A 24,525-nucleotide genomic window follows, 5' to 3' on the forward strand; every position below is an offset into this window, starting at 1 on the left:
GGGAGGAGTACACAAAAGAATGGAATGATTCAGAGTCCTTAGAGAAGCAAAATGTAGCAGCAGACTGATTGTTGGAGCCCTGTCTGGGCAGACTGGGTTTAGTTCCTGATATGGCAGTGCAAAACCATAGCCAACTTTTTGATGATCTTCCCATTAGACCTGCATTTGACTTCCGGCCTTTACAGTGCTAAGAAGCTGTAGGGCTGTCTTTGTTGGAGGGCAGAAGAAAACAAACAAGTCAATTCCAAGTGATGGTTCAATCCAATTGTCATAGTAGCTGCTTGTTTTTCTGTTAATAGCTTTGGCTTAGTAGTGTCTTTTTTTCTTTCTTCCTCTTTTTTTTTAAAAAAAAAAAAAAAAGTATCAAGAGGACATGTAAATATTTCCATATACCACTTTGGCATTTGCAGTTCAACCTCAGCCCTTGTGTCATCTTACACTTCCGACATGAATATCTGCATTAGCATAAAAAGGAAGGTAAGGTTACAGAGTTCCTTGAGGACCTTCAACATCAAGAGGCTCTTGAAAAGTTCCCACAGGAGTTTCAAGAAATCCCAACCCTTTTCTGGCTCAGTAAATTCTTATTTGTGCTTGAGTCAACCAAAGTTTTCATAAGGCCTCATATTTCTGGAAACGCTATCAGTGAAAAACATCTGCTTGCACCAGTGCCCATTTTCTATAAAGAACTTCTGGTTATTGTGTTCTGTCTTCCCCATATATATTCTACATCTAAAGCAGAAGGATGACTGGAGATATCCCAGTGTCTGTCACACACTGTGTTAACACCAGAAAGCTATATGATTTCAACAGAGGAACTTTAGATCAACTTGTATGACTGGAATCATATAACCATTTTAGATGTTATAATTGTTTTCATAGGTGTATAGAACAATTAAGTGCAGATGTATTTTCTATATTTGTCACCATTTGCTCCGTTAAATCAGGCTATAGCATCAGGTGAGCCAATATTTTCATCATTATTTTAATCAGAAGACTAAATAAGGCAAGATACTCTTTCCCTTGTAATGGGTTTAGGTTCCTGCAATTTCCACTGAGACTCCAGTTGAGTCAGTTGAGAGTAAAACATACACCAACAACACTACAGTTTTGCATATGAATTTAGTTTTGAGGCTTAATGTGGAGGCTGAGTGATGTGACTATTCAGCCTTTACTGAGTTGGTAACTTATTTAAGGCAGATTATGCTTTTTGTGTTCCCTGCAGTGCTAATTTTGGGACCAACCAGTGCACCGTGGTTCTCCAATTTTTAAAAGATTAAGGTAATTTAAAATTCAATATTAGATAATGCTGGACCCTCTTAGTTTTATCTTCATTTTCTGTGAATATACCTCATAGTGACGCCAGATGTTTTAGGGGGTCTAATCAGATCCAGTGGTGTGGATCCACATTAATTAAATACTACCAGCCACAAACTAAAAACTATTAAAAAGCTATACAAAGAATTTAAAAAATAAGAGAGTGACAACCTAGACAATGATAGAACCAACATTGGTTTTAGCGTGTGAGTAAACATTTGCTGAAGAAAAATTCCCCTGCATTTATTCTAATTGATTTTTGCCTGTTTTTAGCCAAAGACTTAGAGTCTGGTAGCTTTGATGTTTGCTATATCACAGACCTTGGCATTACTAATTCTTTGAATGGCATGGGAAGGTACCTGCCTGTCAAAGGTGGAATTTTACGTGCTGGTGTGAGAGTCTCCAGGGTACATTCTGGGCTCCCTCAGGTATCCTGACCCAGCTCTTTTCCTTGTCCTAAGGCAAGCACTTGATGCCAGAAGAGAAAGCATCAGGAGAAACACAAAACTTTTAACTCGGGTGTCTTCTAGAATATCAGCTTTTATCCAAGACAGTCTTTGGGGTTCTCACATATGGAACCTCTGAATAAGCACAAGCAAATTTTAATGAAGGAAAACATTTTAATGGCTACTATGGTATGAATAATGTTTTTTCCCTTGAGGTAGACCTGTTACCACCAAATGGTAGAAACAAGACTAGCCATTGATCTCTCTAAAGATGGCTGCACAAGCCTTCATTTGAATAGACAGCATGCTGCGGGGTGATGTAGTTCTGAACTTCCTGGAGTTGTTGCAAATGTTTTTTTTAAACGTTTAAACTTTAAAAAGGAGGATGAACAGGCCAATACAAATCCTTTTTCCTCCCCAAGGTTCAAAGTCTAAGAGGATCGAAATACAACTGTAGCCAATGACTGGCTGGCTGGAGCAGAAGTCCTCAGAGTCTGTAACATCAGCACCATCACACCATCAGCAGCCAGAACTCCAGTTTGAAAACCAGGTGTAGCACAAGGTCAAGAAGGCAAAACTTCGGGCAGAAGCAGTGTGCAGTGTGGTGTCAATGGGTTGATTTGTCAACTCGATGTATAGCCAAGGAGTTCTACAGGGAGGTCTGCCTGTTCCTGCCTTCTGCCCCAGAGATTTACTTGCAAGGAGTACAAGTCAGCTTTGCATGTTCTTAGAAACATTATGGACTTGGAGAGGCATGAAAATAGTGAATTTGAACTCGGCGGCATTGTTGTGTTTTTCTGGCAAGTCTTTTCTTAATCAGTATAAATGATTTCCATCTACAGCAGAACTGAATCCAGACCAGAACAGAGGATCTCAGTCTGCTCATTCTGTGGGAGGGCTCAGATTGGGATGTGGCTCCAGCCTTTTTGGCTTAAACCCATTTCTTGGCTGTGTTGTGGTTTTATGAGTTGATATAGCAAATATGTGACATTTGCTCTCCTTTTTCTTCTCTTAGAGTTTTTAGAGAGATGAGAGTTCCCACTCTAGTATAAGCCAGAAAACAACAGAAGTCTGAAGAATAACGGGCAGTCTGTGCAGAAATCTCCGTGCCTGGAGAACAATAATTAATTTTCAGCCTCCTAAAGGTTAAGGATGTGATGGATGTTAATACATAGACATTTGTGGTTGTGCATGACATATAGTCCATTTTGGGGAAAAGAAGAGACACAAACATAATTTTCCCCAGTGGATGTTACCAAGCTAAGAAGTCCTGTTCTGTATCGCAGGAGTTTCTAAAGGGACAGCATTACTTGCACAAAGAAGCAGTCTCACTAAAGAATCTCAGTACAGTAATATGAAAGATCAGATTGAGTTCAGACAAGTTATTTCCTGTAGTTCTTTGGAAACATGAAAACATCATCTGAAAAGGAAGTTTAAAGATCCTTTATTGGACACACATCTTGCTGTTTTTAGTCAGATGGAGATCTGACTTTGATATTCCAAGTTTAGTGCTTAGAGACCACTGATATCATCCCTCTACCTGGGAAGGCATGGTATCTTTAAAAATACGTCTGCTAGGCAACGTATCCATCTGCTCATGACCACATAGAGGACATAGTTTGGATTCTGGAGAAAAGCTTCAAATACACAAAATAGCAGGTAATCAGGTAGTCTACTAGTGTGTTAGGAAATTGTCAGTATTGCATTGTGAGTTGGATTCATCACACCTAGTTTCAGGCAAATTAAAATTAGGCATCTAATCTAATCTAGTTGACTGGGCACCTCTTTTGTACTGTAGAGAGAGATGGACACTTCCAGCAAGTGACTTGTCTCTTTGAAAGAACAGTGCCTAAGATAGCGGGAAGGATTCATTTTCTGGCTGATCCTTTCTCTTTCCAGTGGTTACAGAGGTGACATGGAAAACTAATATGGGCTAGACACCTATATTTTAGATGAGCTGAATCCCACTCTATACTTCTTTCCATAGTGGTGTGGAGAGGCAGTGTCTCAGTTGATACAGATGCTGTGGAAGGTGTTACATTGAACAAGCTAGTCAGGAGTGAGTGATGGTCTAAACATTTGTGCATCAAAGTCTGTGACTGTATATTTCAGTTAAAAAGTCAGAACCAGTAAACAAACAGTGCCATGCTAATGTATGAAACGTACTCCTGTCTGAGCAACAGAACTTCATCTGACCACTTAAAATTCCTCAGAGCTACAGAGCTGTTACAAGTGTAATGGTTAAAAGCAGTGCCATGTCATTTAAGACTAACAGTTTTAGATACCTTGATTTCTAAAACTATCCACAATAATTTTGTGTTATGCTTTTGGTGGGTTTTTTGTTTTTTGAGCTTGTAATGCTGTCAGCTATGTCCCCTTGGTGGATACTAGTTGTCATATGTCACCAACTTCAGGGCCTATCTACAACGTTGTTTCAATAAACAGGGCATTTATGCCCTTTGTGCTGGGCCTTTGTGCAGCTTTGGAGTGTAGGGAACAATAAAAGATGGATACTAAAGAGACTGATTTTCTTGACTTTTTTGTATTTCTTGGTAATAAGCAACAGGTGAGAATTCATCCCTCCCTGTCTCCCCAGAGTATTTGAAATATAAACGAAATCAACTTTTTTTGCGAAATGCTTTTCTCTGTTGTTTTATTTCCTTCATGAGATGTCAGAAGCAATTAAAAAGAAGAGAAGATGGAACAGTTCCCTTTTCGCCAGAGCCAATTTCACTCATGCTACAGTGACCTGGTTCTAACTGATACTTTCTTTGCTGCCAAATATTCCAGATAGCCATCTAAATTCGGCAACAAAGTACCATAGTGTTTGTATCGGCTTCTTACATGCTTCTGGTACGTCTGCTGTTATACCTGCTCAAAAATGACAGCAGCATCGAACTGCTGCAGCTGAAAGTCTTGTCAACACTGTAGCATTCAGAACCTGTCTCACCAAGCTACTATGCAAAATGAAAAGAAATAATGCTCAGCTACGTATTTCAACCTTCAAACCTCTACCAGTCTTCATACACTTGCATGTATCTCCTTGATCCACAGTCATGTTCCGAGAATGGAGTTGAGCTGTGTTGCGTGTTTTATGTTCAATTTGAGCTAAGGAAACCATTTTTCCCTGATTTTAATTGCTTGTATTCTTAGAACAGGGTTTGAAAGGCAGTGGATAAATATGCACTGCTAGTTTTGCACTTAGATTTCTGTGTGTGCAGAATCCTGTCCACACATCCTGTTGCCATTGGCATATATGAGTTAAATATTATCTGCTATGCTTAGGCAAGTAAAGTTGCCTGCTAGCAAAGGCAGGAATCTGAGATAGAAAGTAAAATTTCTCAGGCAGAACTAAGGGTAATTTTGTTGAATGCTTTGAAGTCCCTTTGTACTGCAGGAGGTATCACACAAACATACAGAGTTTGTTACATCCAAATGGCCAGTAATATAGCATTAAAACTGAGGTAAAAATATATACCAATTTAAAAGGAATAGATGATTCTAAATGCAATTAGATAGCTCACCAGTGTCAAGGGAAAGCTTCTAAATACAAAATATCCATCTGGGAAAAGTAAGAAATTACAGTGATGGATTGCCCTCTTACCATTTTTTTTCTGTAGAAAATACATTGCATTTCCTCTTATGAAGTTGATTATAGAGCTTGGCCTTCACCCAGGAGATTGGTTTTAGACACCAGTTTTGTCTGTATGGAGAAAATAATGATGTGACAGACCCATCAGACTAAATCTAACTAAATCTTCCTCTGCGAGGGTCAGCATGCTTTAGCTGACCTCAGCAGAACGGTATGGATTCGCACCAACAGCAGACATGGCCCATTCTTGAGACTATCCTTTAGTTCAACTTGCTTTTATCCAGAAGCCTAAATGCTGGATCAGTTTGCTGGAAGCCATCTAAAGAGCTCTTATATCTTCTGGTACCATACAGAGCTCTCTGTTTATCACTCATACCTTTTACTATAGACTAGCCAAAAGAAAGGCAAGCTTGTACTAATTTTGTGCACTTCCCCCTCAACTCATTTCTTAATGTTTTTTCTGTGAAGACAAGGACTTGGTAAACACTAGCATGTGGCATGTTCTTTAAGCTGGATCTGAACAGCCACCGATGCAGTACATCTCCATGATGTATGCCTCAGCTGCTATATCTTACCTATGTGGCAGGTAGGCACAATTTCAAGGTAGAGTTACGTGCAGGTGTCTGAGGAAAGATGGTCATGCACTGCTTGCTGTCACTAGCGAGTTCTCCGTCCTACATATTTCAGAGGTAGGTACCTCCCTGTAGAGAATTTCCAGTAGGGAAGAGACAACAAGCCTACATTTATTTCTGTGTTTGATTTATTATTTAAACAAGTGTTTCTGATGCAGATGCAATTTCTCAGTTTGAGATTTATTATTTCACCTGCCTTTAAATAAAAATGCCAGCACATTGCCATGGGGAGCAGTGAGACGTCTTGTTTCATTTTAACTTGTACATCGTGCTAGTTTTTGTAGCCTCCAGTGAAAGTCTTTTGGCTTCCCACAGTAATATTTTGTCATAACTACCAGGCACACCTATGTCTCCTGTAAGAGCTGGAATTTAGGAATAGCAGTACTTTTCCCCTTCTGTAGGGGCAGGGATGGTACAGGCAGCTATTTTTTCCCTACACTGAATATTTACATTTGGTGCTGAAACTAAGCAACTCTTCATGCCCAATTGTCCCTTAAAATAAGGCTTATAATAAAGATTTACATGCTGGGTAAGTGAGTGCATTCTGAAAGTAGTTGATTTTCATCCCTGGAAGAACATGATGCATCCACAGTTTAGCTACTATTCTGCTGATTTTTATGCGTAACTCCTTCTTGCCCATATGAAAACACTGTTAGAGTTATGAAGTTGAATACATGTTAGGAAACACCAGAGCTTAGGTTGGCTCTTTACTTAATTTTTGCTTTTTTTTTTTGCATATGTATTTCCTAAGTTTTTCATTATTGCTAATTATACTTTCATTTTACTACTAACAAAATAATAAATAAAAAGCACTTGAACAACACTGCAGGGAAGAAAATATCCAATACTATTTCTGAAGCAAATGTGAATAGATATTATCTTAGCTCAGGGTATACTTTTCCAGTAGCTGATAAAGAAAGGAATTTTCCTCCTTTCCATAGAGGAAAACATCGTTGTTAGTTCTGAATTTGGTCAGAGCTGGTTTTTATTTTCTTATTAAAATTCTCATTAAATATATTTTTATAAAATTATAAATTCTGATTTTGATTAAATGGGAGCCATTCTTTTTTCAATTTGGTTTGTACTTTCTAGCTTTCACAACAGAAAATATTTCCTTTGTTTCTCACATAATTTTGAGGAAAATTATCTTTTCCAGACAGATGTTTTGAGGGCTCCAAAGAGATCAAAAAATGACCAGAATGTCCATTAAAGTGTCTGGATTCCAGAATGGTGCTACACAATTGCTATGCTGTTACCACTTCAGGAAAAGATAGTATTTGTTGAAAATTTCTCCTAAGTAGCATTTTAAAGCCACTAGATTTGAGGATTTATTATAAAATAAAGGATGTACCTACATATATTACTTAATCCTCAGGAGGGGGCTAACACAGTAACACAAGTATACAAAAAAGAAAGAGTAGCATGTAAAGTAACTTAAAAAAAGAGATCAAGAGTGTCTTGCCCAACCTTTCACTGGAAAGAGCAATAGCCAAAGGACAGGAACACAGTAATATTTATATGTCTAAAGTACCTTTGTCATCTGTTATTTATTGATGAGAATAATATTTATTGCCATCTGGGTTTCCTAATATGTTTTTCTGATATTGCTTATCTGGGGTTGCCATAGGACACAAACAGCTGGATTAAATTCTGTGATGTTGTGTCACTGTGACTCATTTATTTTTTTTTATCTGTGAAAATTCCTTGTTGTAAATAATGTCTCACTCTTTCCTTTTCTGAAGTACTTTGCTCTCTTACGGTACTGTGGTCTGTCTTTCTTTCTCTCTCTCTCTCACCTTTCTTTGTTCCTTCTTTCATTATTTTCCTCTCTATTTCTCTCAGATTGCCTCTCCCTTTTCCTCTTTTTCTCTCCTGTTTCTAAGCTCAACAAATGCTAAATAGTTTTATAGATACGTTTTAGCCTCATCTACGGTAACTAAATATATGTTTAATATTGCCTGAATAATAATAATGCATTATATAATGTGAGAGGTTAGTTAAACTTCCTTTAAGCTTTCCCGCTGGGATTTCAGTCTTCTTAATTCAGAAACTTTGACCTGATGACACTGGGACAAGGCTTTATGGCTGATTCCCTGAAACCGTGTAACTACGTGAACATATAAGGGATGGAACGTTTTATGGTTATTAGGTTGCTCAATGTACTGGCTGTCTTCAAGCTTTTGTAGAGTGTCTGAAGCCCAATAGTCCTGTATAATATTGTAGTACCTATATGCAAAAGAAATAATTGCAGAAATATGATTTATTAGTCAAACACAGAAAGTCATAATGAGTGGTATCTTGACTATATTTCTTCTCTACTAGGCCAACATCAATGACTGCTGTTTTAAAAAACTTTTATTCTAGAACTAAATCATACACACAGCACTTCCTTTGAAACTGTGGTAGGTTTTTTTTTGCAAACTGGGTATTTTAGGAGTATCAGTTCAGATGCAGCTGGAAGTCATTCAAAAATGTAGATTCAAATCTGCCTCAGATTTTGGGTCAGACCACAGTGTGGCCATTTTGTGCATATTTGTTTGAAAAAAGCTATTTTTTCATTGCCAGTGGCAAAAGCTAAAAGGAGATTCCTTGTTTGTTTCATGCAAGGGGACTTCTGACAATGAAAATGGTTATTGTTCCACTGCAGAATCTTAGTGTTGTGCAGATATTTTACTTTCAAAGGTTTTGCTCAAATTCTGTATATTTTTAATCTTTCAAAGGAACGTGCAACATATTGCTGCAAACATAATAGATAATATTCTGACCACTGAGGATTAATTTTTTTGATATAAGATTGAGTAAAGAGACATTCCTTTAGGTCAGCTGCTACAAAACAGGGAGGAAGACTGAATTTGGGGCAGGAATCCTTGACCACAGTTCAACTCTCACCCACACCTGAAGAGGTCCATCTCCTCTGTGGTGCCCTAAAATCCCTCTGAATCTCATCTAACCTTCCCTGTGCCTGTTCCAAAGCTATGTCTCTGGAAATGACCCGTATAGGCATAAGTGCACCTATTGCAATGGAACAGATCCAGTAGCTCTGCAAGGTGCTCCTCTGTGGCCTGTGATGGGAGCTGGATGTTACCACAGCATTGTAAGGGCATCAGGTTAAATATGTAAATATGGAGGGGGAGCAGAGTGCAGGACCAGCTCTACTGCTGTTCATGGAGGTCGAAGCTGAGGCACAGAGGATATGGACAGATTCTGGGCAAAGCCAGCCTGACTCAGTCTAAATGTCAAGGCAAGAGATGGAGGAACTGACCGGGGAGACAAACAGATCTACGGAGATACGTGTTGTTGATATGGAACAGGAGCAAACTGTCATTATCTAGGTCATTTTAAAGGGATCAGCAACCTTATCTTGGGTGAGAGAATAGTCACTGCATGCTAGGTGCAAGCTAGGAAGGATTTCTCTTGGGAACAGATAAATATAACCATGCATGCAGGTATTAGCATAGTCTACTACATGTATGGAAAACTGGTATTAAAGATGCAAACTAAATTCTGTCATCAGCTGTGGAAGAGGAAAGGAAAACAGAGGACTTGTGAAAATATATGCACAACAGTGTGCTGCTTCTTAAGCTAGCACTAGCATTACAGTGTTTCCAAAACCAGCCAACAATTCTAAAAAATATCACTGGCCAAGGAAATATTTTCCGCATGGGTTGTGACAATATTTAGTCCAGTGAACTTGCAAAGCCTGTTGAAAAAATGGGTCCAGTATCTGGCTACTATGGATGGAAAAGGGAAGGAGTGTTGCGAAGGCACATCAGTGGTGGTTCTATGCAGCTTCATCCTAGTTCAGCATCCTGTTTATACTGGCCTGAATTTTACTCCACTCCTGGGTAATCATGCTAGACAACATCTCATGAAACAGCAACTTCAATCACTGCCAGGTTTCTCAGCAGTGTAAACTTCCCCTTTATCGTGCTTTCACTGGTTGCTTCCTATCCTGTTCAGCTGTTAATTCCCTAATAATTTGCAAGGTGATGAAGTAGCTCCTTGTAGAATGATTCTTTCACATTGGCCATTTTGTTCTGCTTGGCTCTCTGACAGGTGATGTCACATGGGGAGAATCTGGAACTGGAAAAATCTAAATCAAATTCATAATAGCGCTTCCTTAGAAGAATGTAACTGGACTGAGGTTAGGTTGTTAAATGGTGTAAACTGAGGTACAATCTACAGTGTACAGTCTTCTCCTGTGTACACAATCTACAGTATACAAGACCTTTTTTGTTTTGCTGCTTCACTGAGATGTTAATGATACTTATCCCGTTGACCATAGCCATGCACGCATTTGAGAACCTGAGAACCATGCTGATTTGGTGGGGTTTTGAGTTGATTTTTTTGTGTGTGTGTTGAGGTTTGGGGTTTTTTGGAGTGGTTTTATGCTCACTGAAAGAGCAGATATTTCTTCTAACTAAAAATTTATTAACTCTTAAAACATTTACTGACAGTCAGACATGGGGCTGCCCAGGTTTTTTCAAAAAAAATGCTCTTTCCCCAAAAGATACAGGCATATAAACAGTGAAAGGAGCAGTGACTGGCCAAACCAGGTGCATGTACAGATTTTATCTTCATGATATATTTTAAAAGGTACTGAAATATGTGTTTGTCACTGTGGTTACAAAGATGAGGGGAAGATTGTTTATTGGTTAGGGTTGCTTTTGGCTTTTTCTGAGAGTCAGCAAAGTAAACAGAAAGGACAATGAATATGCTCCCATAACAAGTTTACTGCGTAAGGCCATGGCGAGGATTCATGGTCACTTCTTAGAACGGATGTACATTGTAAGCATTGTAAGCCAAGCAATGGCTACCGGATATTTTATTCAATGAAATATGTTCTTTATATTTCTCTGATGTCCCTCTCCACTAACTCATTTTACTTTTTAACCCTGTCACTGATTGTTCTTACTTGTATTGAACTTTTTTTGAGATACAAGGTTTTTTTATGTGTTTATACTGATCCTAATATTTTTGGTACTGCTTAGTGAACTCCTCTATGACAAATGAAAAATATTTGAAGAAAGAAAGGAAGGACTTTTTTTCCTGGGGAATCATTACAGTTGCAGTCATAGTAAGAGGCTGGTCTACCTGCAGCCTCTCTTGAAGCCTGGGACAAGGCTGCTGAGAGGATCCCACAGTGGAAGCAGAGCTTAGATGCCGAGGGGAGCACTCTGCTGTGACCATAGTGTGTCATGCTTGACATTAGAACAAACACAGAAAGCGGTAAGAATTTTACTCGGGAGCTGCAGAGATCTGTAGTTAACATAAGCATTTGCATGTACTGAGGAATACTTATCTGCATAAGGGATAGAAACAGGCACCTCAACATTTATTCGGTTTGGCAGCCAACAGAAGTAAACATAATGTCTTATTTCTTTGATTTCAAAAAGAGAGAAATATATTCTGTAGGCCCTACATTCTGCAAAATTTTAGCTCTGCATTCAGTTTTAAATGCTACTTGTCTTTACAGTCTGAGTACAACCCTTAAACTATGCTTGAAGACCTCCTCTTCGAGTGTCAGGTGCACAGGTCTCTACCTATGCAATGACTGGAAGAGCAGGCAGCACAAACAGAGGGAAATGCCACTGGGCAGACTGGCATAATATTTCTTTTAAGCCTTACTTCATGAGAAAAATCTTCTCACAAATTAAACTTTGAGGAAAAGCAAGAATTAAACCTTTCTTTTAGCTTTATGACATCTCGGTAAAATAAGCACAAAAGTGTTCAGTTGTCTTTAGAATTTCTTTTATTACTTGTAAAGGTATAATTTCCCATTTTGTATCATGTCACAAAACAAAGCCAGGTTCAGATGAGGAGTTATTAAACACTGAATTCTCCTCTTATTAAAATCTGAGCAGAATGAATTACAAGGGACTTTCCACAATGACAGGCTAAGGACATGCTCTCAACTCATTGCGTGGGATCTTGGCAGAGACTTTCTAGGAATACTTCTGTGAACTAATTCTCTTCTTCCATGACAGTATGTAGGATCAGGAGAGGAAATGTACAGGAGTCAATTATGTGCAAAAATAGCAGTAGAGACTGTTGTAAATATGATTTATTCCCTAGTGCTGTTGTATTATAACTACACTTGATGTGCCAGCTTTATTCCTGCTGGAACTTAATTGCGGTATTCTGGCAGATCATTTTAGTGTCAAGTCACACGGGGATTTTAATATCAAGTCCTAAAGTGCTTGAAGACTTTAGGAAGAAAGGTACTCTATCTTCTAAATACCAACTAGTTGTACTATTTTGAGTTTATTTCAGAAGTTCTTGTTGGAGCCTTAGTGATTAAAACCTCACCTACATACCAGGTTCTACTTCCATGATAACACCAGGGCAACAACAGCAGCAGTACTTTCTGATGGATGAGCAGGATCAGATGAAATAGCATATACCATAAGAACTGACACCCCTCCCACCCCCAGAAAAACAAACAAACAAACAAAAAAAACCAAACAAAAACAACCCCCCCCCAAAAACCCCCCAAAACCCACTGCTGCTTTTTTTGTAGGCTTTCTGAAGTGTGATTGACTTTTGTTTTTGTTTGTTTTCTTATCAAATGGAACTATTAGATGTGCTGAGCTAGCATGAGAACATTGCTTCTGACATTATTTCTAGCTTGGCTTTGCAAAGTTCCTATCTGAAGAAAGGACATCATTATTGTCACATTGGATTTGTTAGGCTCTGCTTGGAACTTCCAGCCATGAGCCAAACACAAAGATCTTACAAAGTATTTTAGACATAAGCAAATAGAAGAAGACAAAAATGACCCTAGCTTTGGGTAGCAAACATTACTTTTGGAGTTCAGAGCTCCACTATGATTTTCGGTATGCTTGTTGCAGTTCAGATGTTCCCCTTCTACCAGTGTATTTCAGTGTGTGTTTGTGACCATACTGTTGCTCCTGCTTGCCCTGTGTCTGCTTGTTTTGGCAGTTTTGATGACAGAGAATGCCGGGCGTCTTTCATGTGGTTTGTGTCACATGTGCTGCTGTGTGAGACATGCGCGGCTCTTCGGGAGCGTTTGCCGCTTGCTGCTTCGCATGCTCTCTCGAACACTTCCTCTGCAGATGGCTTTCCTGGCTCCCATGGACCGTATGTTTTTTCAGTTTCTTTTAATGTGTGTACACCCACCCCATGCAGTTCCAGTGAAGTATGTGTTGTTTATTTCCTCTGCTGCCCAGCTCTGAAGGTTTAGATCTAGGAAGGCAATCACAGACACCAAGTACAAGAACAATCCTTAACACAACCTGCTTTTCCCTGGGATGGTTATTCTTCTCCCTCTTGGAACTGTGGAAGTCTCCGCTTGTTCTGTTTTTAACCCTGTAGTGACTAATTTTAGCTATCTTACCATCAGACCTCCATTGTCCATGGAGGGAGGTGGATGAGGTATCCTCCTAAAGCAGGCGTCTAAGATAGGTGGACAGATTTGCCTCTCTGAAATGACTTCCGTTTCTTTCCCCATTGACACAGAGGAACTCTAGATGACAAACCTAGGCTAACTGGCCCACTTAGAGATAGCAATATCTAGGTGAGATACGTCCCTCTCCAGGGACCCAGCCTTCATGGTGGTGCACATGAATGCTATATGCTTGCAAACTGCTGGCTGGGATTTTTTTCATCAGCTAATCCTTTTATCAGCACTTTCCGTACTGCCTTACCGATGAGGACAGAGCAGAGAGCTGAGTGTCTGCAGAGGGGCATGTGAGTATAAACGATAAGGATTAAGAGCTTCCTTACAAGTGGGTCAGCTCCAGACTTGTGCAAGGTATTTCTTCACTGTATGAGACAGAATAACAGACTGGCCTAGGTAAGAAGGGCAGGGTATTGGTAGGAAAATGGGGCAAAAACGCCAAAACCTGATGAGCAGAAAAACCCTGGAACAGTAGGAGGACAAACCTCTGATGAAGAATGTTTCAATTGCAGGTAGGAGATTTAGCAAATCCTTATAATCAGGACTAGAAGTGGAAGCTGAGAAAGCTAAGGCTTTTCATGATGTTAGTGGTCCCCTTGACTTTCTGAAAAAGCTGAATGTGTGCTATATGCTTTATTTATTCCAAGAGCTATTCATTCCCAGTCAAGGCTGATATTTTTATTAACAACTCACTGGTTTTGTTCAAGAGCAAAACTGTCAGAACCTGAATACCAATGGTAAGTTTAAAGCATTTCTACTGATTCATGAGATTTCTCCTCAAATTGTTTTCAGAATTTGTACCACTTCTATATTTAAGGGTGTGCATTAGGTAAACTAACCAGCCACATCTGCGAGAAATAAGGTTTCCTCACATCAGAAGCAAAAACTTGCTTTAGGTAGAGTTGTTGAAATGTTCCAGATTTTTAGATCCTGAAATAGTATTGAATAGATCAAATAAAACAGTAGCAGCAGCAAGATTTTAATTTTGGCTGTTGTCCAGCAGGAAAAAAAAATATACTGATACAGACCACTTCTTACTTTCCGTAGGGTTAGCAAGCTTGTCCTGCATATGAACTATGTGAGGGGAACCTGTGATGCCAGTGGGAGCTCTGCACATGGACCAACTGCACAATCCGTTCCCACATGTAGAGCTCAAAGGCTATAGTGAAGGAGATTTTCAAACAGCAAGGTTATTACCTGGACAAAAACTGGCAATGCCCTAACTCTGTATATCTGTAACTGTTGCAACATAAGGCAAAGAGCACGAGGCAATAAATGTGGATCTGTGAGATGTGGGAGAAACGATAGGCTTGGAAAGGTGGTTTCTATTGTTCTGATAAAAGAGCAACAATAGTAAGAAAGGTATAATATGTAAAGGCAGACTTATACTGCTTCATTTCCAGTTTGGTCTGTATCCATCTCTTAGGAGTTTCCTGTACAAACTTGTTGAAAAAAAATCATGCATAGTGTGAATTATATGTAAGGATCAAGTCCTATGCTCATGCAGCATCCTGTTGTAGTCACTGGAGGTCAAGCCTGTAAAAAAGGCAAGACTGAGCATGTAATCTCTCTTTAAAAAATGTTCTTTCTTTCCTTGAAAACTGATTAAAAATAAAATAAAAACTAGTATTCTTTGCCACTGGCACCAACTCTACACAGCATCAAAGCAACTGACTGCTCGTAATCTCTACACATTTCCTGACTGACTGCAGAAGTCATCTTGGAGTGAGCTGGGGAAGTTGAAAAAGAGTTATCTGAAGGCCAAATAAGGTGCAAGTTGCTGTGGCTAAAGTTCAAGTTTATTTATGCAGGATAAAAAAGAGAAGTGAAAAGTTTGCTGACTTATTTACTTATATTTTAGAAAGCTTTGACGTGGTTTGTGTAAAACAGAATGAAAGGTGAAAAAAAAGGAAGTAGAATGTGACATAATAGAAACAGCAGTTAATGATTGTCACTGGCAATTGTTACTTTTTTGTTATTTGTCTCCTTCTAACCCAGCCAGTGATATCTGTGATGTTGCTGCTATTTTCTAGCTTAGGAAATCGTTGAGATTGGGACCTTCTCTTTTTTTCCTCTCGGAAAATTTGCTTGGCACATTCTTGCCACTATGGAAGGAATATAAAAGCTCTATACAAGCAGCGAAATTAAGGAAATAGTGTTTCATGTAGGTTTATGTTCTAATTTACATTTATAACCTAATCCTCAACACCAAAATAATCTTAGATTCTCCTGCATTTCTTACAGCATCCCACAGACTAGTGACAGCACGTGCTGAATATTTTGGTCTCAAACCCTCTGCTAACAGGCTTATTATCTGCTGCCAACCAGAATACAAAATAGCTGAATTCTGCCTGCCAGTCTCTCCCAGGACACTAATTTGAGTCTCTGTCTTCTACCTACTTTAATGAGTTTTGTAAAAGTTCATCTGTCTTTAAGATGTCCACTCCATGTTCAAACTTGGCTGGATGTGGCCAGAAGAATCAACAGTTCCTGAGGCGAGTGCAGACAGACAGTAAAATGTCTTGATCATTTAGTTGTCCGTTCTCTAGAAAACCAGACCAAAGATAATGTCAGGTTATTGTTCACTCTGGAGATTATTGGTTCACTGTGGCTATTGATAGGAAACAATTCATGAGCATTCAGCAACTTGTCATAAACACTAAGTAAGATTAAACCAATAGACTGGTTTAAATCTCAAAATTATAGATTTTATGCTTGATAAATAGCATTGAACTTTATGCTTGCTTCCACAGATGCCCACAATTCCCTTGCTAATATCTTTTTAAGCACGTCTTGGTCCATGTTTGTTGGAAGCAACATGTTCTAGTGAACAAGATTCTGGAAGGGACCCAAGAGCTCTGGATTAGATTTCCAGCTCTGTCTCCTATGATCACTCCAGGTCTTTCTTCCTTTTATTGACTGCTAAAATCACCATGCTGGTGTCATACACAGGGGGCCCCCAGCCTCACCTTGAGCCTTCTTGTATCACACTTACATTGCAAGTTTGCAGGTGATCATGACCATGGGTTACAAGGAATTTCGGTAGATATTGCTAATGAGTTTGAATATTCTGGCAATCATTCCTGGGCCACAAATCAATCCAGTGTTCCTGTGCAGAGACTCCTGTTCTCTGCAGTGATATAATTGGCTATATATGAAACAAGAGGACCAAGTTTTAAATTTTAACAGCTAATGTCCCAGGGTGATACTAAAATGAATAAATACAAATATAACCAAAACATTCCAGAGCTTGTACACTTTCACTGGAATATAGTGTTGTTGTTCTCTTTTAACAGATGATAAATAACAAAAGGGTCCTTGCATTGAGACATATATCATAATGCAAACGAGAATGATAAAATTTCTGTTTTTTATTGACTATTTATTTATTTTTTAACAGGGATTAGCTATATAGGAGAACAGGACTCTAGTGTTCCTGTATGTTTGTTTTAACTACTGTGACAGATACAATTTAAACTGTCACCTTAGGAGAAAACCTGTTTTGAGTCTTCAGGGAAGCAAAGTTCAACAGTTTCTTTTCAATCAGGAAATTACAATTTCAAGAGATAATACTGGGTATCAAGAACCCTGATTGCTGGATAACTCCTTATTTCATTATGACATACTTCGTAGCTTTTGGGATTCTGTCTAGAAATAATCCTCAAATTTGATGGGGATTTGGAGCCAAAAGTGATAAAAAGGGACACCAAAGACAGTTCAGATAAGGTATCCTGGTGAAAACAGTTTCCTCTGTAGTGCAGCAACACACAGTAATCACAGCAAAGCTTCCATTGGCATAATCATGTATATTGAAAACACCTGTTCGTACTGTAGGTTGGACACATTACTATCTTAGGACTGAATATATAGCACCAGATTTTCAAAACTCTTGTTCAGTTTACTTATATTAACTGATTGGGTCCCTGCTTTGTTAAATGTTTTACAAACACCGAGAAATTAAATGGTACATGTCTTAAGAGCCTTCTAATCTAAGCAGTTATGCTGGTGTGGATGACATTCTTCCCGGAGTGCAACACGGCTTGATTGCACAAGCGTGTGACTTAGCCCTTTCCTACATGCATTTTCGGGCTCCATTGAGACACCTGTGTTAGCAGAAAAGAAAGTGTCAAGGACACAAGAGACAAATCTTGTTGCCAGACATTCTTAGTTTGTCTCCTACTGCTTCCAACCCCCTTCCTGTTAACTGAGATAAAACAGTGCTAAATTATATCTTTGGACAAATTTGATAGGTGACTGGATACTGCTAAGATTTCAAACTCTACTAGTCAAAACCATGCAGGACCACAGAGCAGCATAGAAGGGATCTTACTCTGCTGACTGTAATTTCATCCTCCAAACAGCGAGCCCTTCACAGACTCTTCATGTAGTGATTTTAGTCCCATTTCCTGCTTGCCAGCTTGCTCTGTACAGGCTGACTTTTCTGAAACTGTGAACTGGTTGCAGCTGTTGAACAAAGACCTCATCCAGTTCTAATGAGAGACTTCAGCTGAGTATGCATCAACTTATGTGACACCCATAGCTAATGAGTTGTTTAGGAGCTGTTTACAACAGCCATTCATTCACTGTTTACCACAGGAGTTGCAGGTTTATCTGACAAAGCTTTAAGGTATGGTAATCAGCATTTACAGCATTTATCTTGAGCTTACCCTGTTGACCAAAGAATTGAAGACAAATAGGAAGGAGGAGTGACAGAGCTTTCATTTGAACTTATTCTGTCAGATCGTGCCAGTCACAGCTGCCAGACTGTTCTGAAAACATAAAGAAAGAGACTGAAAATTAGTTATCTATCTGTGCTGTTGCGTCATTGGATGTCTAGGAATGGCAAGCTTTTGAATTCCAGGAAACCATTTTATGTTACATTAAAACAGCAGTGTCTACAGAGTTGAACAAAAGGGTTGGGTTTTTTTTTGTTTGTTTGTTTGTTTTTAAACTATATAGAAAGAATGCAAAATATCTGGGGCAAGGGCTAAGGTGAAAGAAGGTGTTGAGAATATGCTTCAGGAGGAAATACAAATGGAAGGAAATCTCTGATCTTATTTCTGTTGATGGAAAGCAGGACCAAACCCTTTATCGGAATTGTATAAATGTGAAGAAAAAAACCATGGCAGTAAGCACAAAGAATGAATGAGTAGGTCTATTGAGATTGTTAAGATCTAGTGTTTCTTCAAAGTGAGACAATTTGTAGCAAAAACAGCAATAGGGATTTTTCTTTCTGTGTAGTTCAATGGATTAGCAAGAGAAGGATCAAAGATGCCTCTATCATCCAGGATTCCCATCTTGTGTCACTTTTCACTGGCAAGCAGCTCATAGAAAACGGAAGGCTATTAGAAAGCAGTGAACAAGGGAATGGGAAAAGAAGTAAAAAGGCTAAAAAAGGATAGGAGGGGATTAAAAGATAGATAGAAAAGGGGAAAAAAATGGATTAAGTGGAAAAAGACTTAACAGATGGAGCCCAAGCAACACTGGTCTGCCAAAGCACCCAGGTTTTCTAAAGCTATTTTCATCAGCATGCTGAGCTTGCATCTTGTCTTGTGTGGTCCTAACAGCTTTTTGAATTGTTTCTTGGGGACTCAGAGGCTTTCTGTAGAGCTCAGTGGAGCCATGGGGATGGACACTACCTGCAGACCCCTCCCATGAATTCTCAAACATCTGATTACTAGGATTTAATTCTTAGAGGTCATTACAACATGAAAGTGTGCTTCAGAATCCTCTGGTTTCTTACAGGAACCTTATTATAATATGATGTTCATGGGCAGAACTCAAGACAGAAACAGATAATATCTGTAGGAGGTATTTATTTCTATACACTCTTGCTTAAGCTTGTAGTATGCTGTTGTAAAAATGCATATAACCTGGTAAGAAATGCATGTTTCACTGTAGTGCACATAGTAACAGCAGGCCAACAAATGGTATAAACAGTCCAGATCGCACGGCCCTACCCTAGTTAGTGGTAAAGATACACAGTGCCCAAAGAGCAGGGTTGCTGTACTGAATGTCAGTATCTGTGATATATTAAGTAAACAAAAAAGCACCTCTCTACACGGTACAGATGCAAACACATGCAGAAATGCCTCTCAGATCTAACAATCCTCTGAGTCTTCCCCTCACTCTACCCCAGGATCCCTTTTGTCCTCTGGGCTGGCGAAAATGGCTTTTTCCCTTGGTTTAATGCAATAAATGCAGAACAGATGGCAATCATGAGCCCAGTCGTGGGCCCTGGTTGCTACTCATCTCTACTTTTTATCATTTGTCCATTTTGCATTCATGAGTGGCTTGCACAAATTTTGACAAACTATTCTTTTTATTGTATAAAATGATAAGGACAAATCACAGCATGGAGAAAACTTTGCTGGATTTCAGACTAATTTTCTACACCAAAGACAGAAATGGCAGAATTGAATAAATACCTGTGATTTCACATTAGCTCCTGTCTCAGGCTGAATCGTTGTGGCTGGCTGTTTCACAGGTGCTGTGCATGCTGTGAGTGGCAAGGGATGGGCTGGGAGGTGAGCCCCCAGGGTTGCCAGCTGGCAGCTGTGATTGCTGGGTGGGCAGGAGGGAGCCGAGTCCGGTGGGTGCTGGGGCGGCTGTGCTTATGAGGGCGAGTTACTGCCTTCCCCAGCAGTGATGACAGACAGTACTCAGGAGAGTATCTCTCTGGGTGAGCTGAAGTTGGACTTTGTTTCTGGGGGAAAGAGGAAGCTTAACTACACTTGGAAGTCTCCAAGATAATCTGTGTCTCCTGAGGTCCTACCCCACAGTACAGGGTGAATGGAAAAGCTGCAGCAATGTTTTCATGGAGCTATAGGTTGACTGGAGTAGCTTTGCTCATCCCTCATGTTCCCTGGTTGTAGAAATGTGAAATTTGTTATGTGACTCTCATGGTAGGAGGGAGGTGGACTTGTGTGTGGAAGTGGAGGAATCCAAGCAGATGTGGCCAGCTGAACTAATTGAAGAGAGCCTAACTTTTGAGGAAACTCATGGGAGTGAGTATGTCAGATACTGCGCTGTGCTGCCGTAACTGCAGGCTACGTGCCTCACAACTATAGTAATCGAGGAGCGGCTGTCTGACCTGTCACTGCTTGCAGGTACAACTAGTTCAGGCTCTGCCGGACACCCTGCTGGGGGCTCAGCCGAGCTGAAAACAACTGGTGTCTGCTTTTACAGGTAGGTGTATGGGGCAAGAAGTCCCAGTCCTGGTTTGAACTTAAACTTGGGGGCGGGAGTGAACAGCAAATTACTTTAGAATAAAAAGGTAAAATTCTGGTAATAAACTTTGGGGCCTGTTGTTATCTGAGGTTGGACCTGTGCATGTTTGGCTCTGAATCCACAGGTGTCTAGCAGGGTGTTAGGGGTCGGTACTTGGAATACAAAGAATGTTTGTGGCTTTCTGTAGGACCAATATGAATCTTAATTGCTGATGGCTTTTTGTTTTGGAGCCTTTATCACGAGTCTATCAGCTTAATTTCACAGGAGATATGCACACAGAGTGTGACCAAGTTGAGCTGTATTTCCAAGACACACTTATATTATTTGCTGTCTTAGATATTCCACCTCAGTCATGTAGCAGAGAGCAGAATGGCTGCTGTACAGTAGAGAAGCATTGCTGCCTCTGGAGAGAGGTCATGGTTCTCACTTTTACTCCAAAAGTTTATATATATGTTTGTAGCTAATAGCACTTCTTGCTGCATCTTCCTGGCAGGCTGCTGTTTGGTCCTCCCAAAGCTGTCTCTTTCACAGCCTCAACAAGGCTGGTTCCCTCAGCTTCTCCTCATGGCGCAAGTGCTCCAGCCCCCAAACCATCTTGGCAGCTCTCTGCTGCACTCACTGCAGTTATTGATGTCTTTCATATACTGGGGGGCCCAGAACTGGAAGCAGGATCTAGATATGGTCTAAAAGTGCTCCCAGTAGAGGGTATGACCGCTTCCCTTGCTCTTCTGGCTCTGCTCCTGTAAATACAGCCCAGGGTGCTGTTGGCAGGGCACACTGCTGGCTTGTGTGCTGCTTGACCCTCTCCCTGTCCACCAGGTCCTTCTCAGCAGTGCTGGTAGTCAGTCAGTCACTGCCTCCATCGGTGCAAGAGTGTCTTCCTTCCCAGCTGCAGGTCTCACCATTTATCCTTGTTGAATTTTATGAGGTTTCTGTCAGTGATTTTCTCCAGTCTTCTTGGGTCTCTCTAGATGGCAGCCCTGCCTTCAAGCATGTTGACTGGTTTCTGCCGGTTTGGTGCTGTCTGCAAACGTGACAAAAACCTGTTTGTTCCATCGTGTCATCTAGATTGTTGATGAAGATGTTAAATAGGATGATCCCTGATTAGGCCCCTGCTGTTCACCCATGTAGTCATCCGCTTAGACAGTAATGTTCCTACTTGAGCACAAGAACACTGTGAGAGAAATTGCTGAAAGCCTTGCTAAAGGTGAGGTAACTGATATCCACTGCTGCTCCTCATCCACAAATCTGGTCATCTTATCATAGAAGACAATTAGATGGGTCAGGAATTATTCATCATTGGTAAATCCATGCCTTTGCCTCTTTGCAAGTAGAAGCAGTCATTGCTTGTGTGAGGCATCCACTTCAGGTAACTGAAGGGAGATTACGACAGTTTTATGAGAGGAGGCAAGCCGCTTTTTATGTATTTTAAACTCCTCAGTCACTTCAGTGTTAGGATTATCCTGTAATGATTGTTCATAAAGTTATAAATATCTTGGTGTTATATAGCTTTTTGCCAAAACAATGGGTTTACAGCTTTTTTTTTTTTAGTGCAAACAACTCCTTTTTAACATGTAAAAGAAAGCTTTAGTATTTTCAGGGAAATGGTATGTAAGTGCATGTAAGAGAAAGAGAGGTTTCTTTACGCTATTGCATAACCTGACAAGCTTTGTGATTAGATACTGTATTTCTGTTCATTATTAGACTGGAATGTGATGTGCTAGTTAGAAAGCAATCATCTGCTGACCAAAGAGTTCTCTGGGAGTCTGAACCATGCCAATTTGCGTTCTCCAGCATTCTCATCATTCGGGTATCTGTGTACTAAGTGCAGGTGAAAGGCACTTCACGGTTTTTGGAAGGTCCTCTTTTCACTCACCATAAACCCATGAAACTGTGATTCACTGAATAAAAGAGAGTACACAGTGAGATGCACTGAATGGCACCCAGGCAAGGTGGTTCTTTCTTCACAGAAAAGTGCACGAACAGAAGTTAATGTATTTAAACTCTCATAAAGCACGCAATAAGAACACTAAATAGTAGAAAGGGGAGTGCTTCAGGGACAAATATATGATCTGTCTGGGTTTGAGATGTGTACACTGTGACCTGTCATGTGTCATAGACCCTGGAGCAGCCCTGCATTTAAATTGTCCATTGCTTTCAGCTGTGTGACTGCCAGCTGGTATCCTCTTCCCAAACATCAGATTCTGGCAGGCTTTGTATCTCTGCACAAAGGCTGCAGCAACTTTGATTCCATGTCCTCAACCACAGTCTGAAATCTTGTATGGTCCCTTCAGCATCCAACCTGAAGGAACTCATGGAGGAACAGGTGTAATAACCAGTGATATTACTTCTAAAAAATCCTTTCCATTAATGCATTTTCTGTCATGTTTTCTGGAAGTTGCATGGCTTCTCTAGATCGTGTTTTGAAGTAGATGCTGTGTGATCTTTCTTTCCTGCTTAAAAACATGGAGAAAAATGTACCCTCTCATGTACTTTTAATGAATGTTTTATCTTACTGGACTTGTGGATATGTCTTTCTGTGTAGACAGAGAGGAGAGAGCAAGACAAAGTAACAGGGACTTGTAAGGACAAAACCCAAGTGTTCCCTGGGTTGTAAGATGATTAAGTAGAGCTCTGCAATAGAACCTGCCAGTCTTCAGTGGCTGAATGTTATCTACATCTGTCTATATATAAACTTTTAGAAATAAAATGCTTTTAAACTAAAATGAAAATCCACTCCCTCTTTCCTTATGAAAATGAACTCTGAAAACTTTTTATAGTATGATTGACATTTTCATTGTTTTAACTGTTTTAACTGCCCCAAAATGGGAAAGCTTTGATCTTGGATTATGTTATGAAAAATAGCAAGAAGAAAGAGTTAAAAATGTTGTGAATGATTGACTTTTTTTATTGGCTTTCCTGTGGGCTGTCTAAAAATCACCAAACCTACCTATATCAAACCAGCTAGAGAGGTACATCCTAGATTTGAAGATAAGGAAGGTCCTGACTTTAGTTCCCTACTACTCAAATCTGAGGGAACTAGTGAGGGTCCAGACAGTGTGGACACACTGCTGCTGGAATGCTTCTCTCATTAGGACTGGATGAGATTCTAACCTTTATCTTGGATATACTGCAGATGCAAATGATCAGTCATAATGTTGTTCAGAAAGGCTTAAAGATGAGCAAAAAAAAATGCAATCAAGGATTAATTTTAGGTATTTACTTGCTTATCTACCCCACATCTTATTTGTTACCTCCTGTTTTCGAGCTCATTTGTAGTCAGGTTTTTTTCATGTTATGGCATTCAGATATAAGTTTTGTTTAATTCTGAGAGTGAAATCTTGTATGATTCAATACAGAAGCTTCAGTAAACAAAATTTACCCCTTATTAATTGCTTCTCCTTGACCTCTTATTCTTGTAATAGATTTTAAAAACAAATAAACTAGTACTATCTTTATAAGTAATATAGGCTGGAACTCTGTGAAGTGGTGGTGGTATTATTAGTTTAAATCTGCAGCAGCTGTTTTGTCTCCGTGAAGTTATGGTGTAAGCTGAACTAGCCTTCACCCTGAGATTCTTTCTTATCTGAAATACAACCAGCAACAGAGGCACTGGGGACAGAAAAAATAGTTATTACTTATTGTCACAATTTATTATTATTTAACAATAACTACTACTTAACAAGCTGTAGCTACATTTGCAGTAAACCAATATATGTTTAGATACTTTGAGTTTCTTTACTTTTCCTTCATTGAATCTGACAGCTGACTGAGGATCAAATAGAGAGACAGATTGGTTCATTGCATTTAGTGCCTCCTTCACTTTCAGGAAAAAAGCTCGAGATGTATTTTCTTCCTGCTTTTACCTGTTTGTAATCACAGGGACTGTCC

Source organism: Opisthocomus hoazin, chromosome 7 (genome assembly GCF_030867145.1).
Source record: "Opisthocomus hoazin isolate bOpiHoa1 chromosome 7, bOpiHoa1.hap1, whole genome shotgun sequence".
NCBI lineage: Eukaryota > Metazoa > Chordata > Aves > Opisthocomiformes > Opisthocomidae > Opisthocomus > Opisthocomus hoazin.